Here is a 2,544-nt window from a genome sequence, read left to right as displayed (position 1 = left end):
AATCGAGGCACTGTATCAACTCCAGCACTGAGATCCCGGCTCACTGAAAGCAGGTTTCTGGGGTTTTGTTTAGCTTCTATATTTGTTACAATGTTTCTTAAACTGCAAGCTCAGAGCCCAGCAAGGCAGGACAGGAACGTTGGTTTCCTTCGTCACTGAAGCAAGCAAGCCTCATGTTGGTTTCAAGCTGCCTGGCTGCCGGCCGCCATCTTGGCTGGCAGTTAATTTGCATATCGCCCTGATTAGCCAATGGGAAGGGTAGTGGTCATACACCAATTACCATGTTTCTCTTTAATTAGATAGGATGTAAGTTTTGCTTTCTATTCCAAGATAAGTTGAGTTTCTTTTAATGTCTGGCTAAAATTTCTTCTGAGAAAAATATTTAAGAAAAGTATATACTCTAGAAAGATACAACCTTCTATGTTGTCCACTTGGCACAGGGTGGCACCTCCTAGTTACACACTCCTACAGTTTGAGGGGCAGAGCTGCAGTGGCCCTTGAGCCAAAGATGTGGAGGACTGGAGCCCAGGCCAGCCAGCAAGTGGTTCTCACTGATGAGAGCTGGGTGGGGCTGAGGCAGCTCATCATCCCACTTACTGACCCTTCCTAACAGGTTCACAACCTCAGTCCATCATTTCTCACGTGGGAGGGCTGGCCTCTTACTGCACGTGTCGAATATGGGAAATGCAAGCGTGGAAATAAAAATCCGGGCTATGGTCATCAATACAATAGGCCAAAAGAGAGCTATAAAACAATATGCTATAATACTGTGATTAGAGCTTCATGCATTGAGCTCTCTCCTGCCCTCCCTCCAAAATAATGAAACAGTTTAACATACAAAGTAGTGACTTTATCCTTCATCATGTGGTGTTCAATGAGTGGGTAATTATGGCAACAGCACACATTCATGGATGTCGAGTTCAGTATTAAGAGAAAGCGACGGGGGAAGGCACCGGAAGGATCATGGAGTCACAGCATTGCAGAGTTGGGGGACCCTGGCGATTGTGCTCTCCACACCCCCATGTACAAAAGAGAACACTGAGACTCAGAGGGGGTCAACGACCTGCAAGTGTCAGACGTTTAGACAGAGGTGGAGTCAGAAATAAAGCCCAGGTTCCCCGCTCCTAGTTAATGCTCTTTTCAACTCACATGCCGGCTCTGGGAAACTGCATGAGGCAGAACATTCTAGAAAGTTTTCCGCATGGCAAGTAGACTTAGTTAACAAAACCTGCTGCGATGGAGAACACTGCTCTTGTGACTTACACGATTGCTTGTCCATTCATTGCCTGTGGACTCGGAAAGTCATGGCCGTTGAATATCAACAGTAATCAGCAATGAACTTCTGAAAGTTTTTCTTGTTTTATCCATTTTGTTCCTTTGCTGTAGCAGAGAGAAAAAATTAGCAAGTGCATAAATTAGGATTTTAACTTGCTGTTGATAAGGCTAATGGTTTATTTTTAGTTATATTTTTTTTCCTATGGTTGCGTTGTGGGCATCAGGTAAATGAATGCTCTTACACGAAGGTGGACATTCCTCAGGCCTGCACTACAGGCAGGAGCCTCAGCAGAGTCAACACTTTTTGTAAAGAAGGCACAGCAGCTTCCTAAGGAAATAAGCTGAATTCTCGTGAAACAGGCAGGAGACGGGCTGCAGCCGCGGGCGTGTAACTCCCACTCAGCATGACACAAACCTGCCCTGTTTCCCCCCAGGGGGCTGAACAGAAACACAGTCCCAGCCAGTCATGCACATGCCCTCCCTCTGAGCCTCTTCCTGCAGAAAAGGAGAGGCTGGGCCACTGGAGGGAGAGGGTGAGCTCTTCTCCTCCAGGAATCCCCGACTGTCATCTGTTCCTCACCCCAGGCAAGCAGCCCTCGCGGCCGGGGCTGGGGGTCCTGGCCAGTAACTACCCAACTGAAAGGCACCCTGCCACCAGCAGGGACCAAGCCCAACCTGAGTGAGGTGCACGGGAACCCCTGCTCTGTGATGACGGAAACACGGGCCTCTCTGGGATGAAGTGTCTTCCCGGGTCAGAGGGGACCCCGGGGGGAAGCTGCAATGCAGTTGGAAGCGCTCTCCTTCCACGGGAGTGAGACTCAGACCATGGCCTGTGCACAGAGATGCAGACGCCACTCAAAGCACGTTTCTCATTAAAGGTATATCCTTTATGTTCTCTCTTGTTCTGGGACCAGCCCGCCATCAGCTGGGGTGCAAATGTCTTGCTTAACAGAGTCAAAGTTAGGTTTTAAGATGGGAATAGAATGCTGAGACGGCAGCTGAGACAGGGACAGAGAGACGGGAAGACCCATTTGGTGGGCGGCTCTGCCTTCTTGTTGGGGCCATGGGAGGAAGGGCCCTTGGTCAGGCAGCCTGCCGAGGGAGGCGCTGTCAGGGCCCCACCCTGCCGCACCATGCGCTGTGCATCACAAAGTGCTTTCTCAGCCACAGTTGTATTGGAACATCCCGCAGGTCAACTGCCCCTTAGCGGGGCAGGCCCTGTCATCCTCGGTGACTCCTGAGGAGACTGCAGCTCAGGGCGGCAGAGAA

The 2,544-nt window shown here is 50.2% G+C and overlaps 1 protein-coding gene across 1 annotated transcript in view; it reads right to left on the bottom strand.

The window, feature by feature from the left end:
* GPR45 (G protein-coupled receptor 45) overlaps positions 1-1,349 on the bottom strand; it is a 74,836-nt gene extending 73,487 nt beyond the window's left edge. Inside the window, exon 1 of the mRNA XM_006759514.2 lies at positions 1,264-1,349. The gene's annotated coding sequence lies outside the window, so the exon portion shown is untranslated. The remainder of the gene's footprint in view (positions 1-1,263) is intronic.
* Between the last annotated feature and the right edge of the window lie 1,195 nt (positions 1,350-2,544).

This window comes from Myotis davidii, unplaced genomic scaffold, assembly GCF_000327345.1.
Source record: "Myotis davidii unplaced genomic scaffold, ASM32734v1 scaffold614, whole genome shotgun sequence".
NCBI classification, from domain to species: domain Eukaryota; kingdom Metazoa; phylum Chordata; class Mammalia; order Chiroptera; family Vespertilionidae; genus Myotis; species Myotis davidii.
This window is presented reverse-complemented; position numbering and strand designations above follow the sequence as displayed.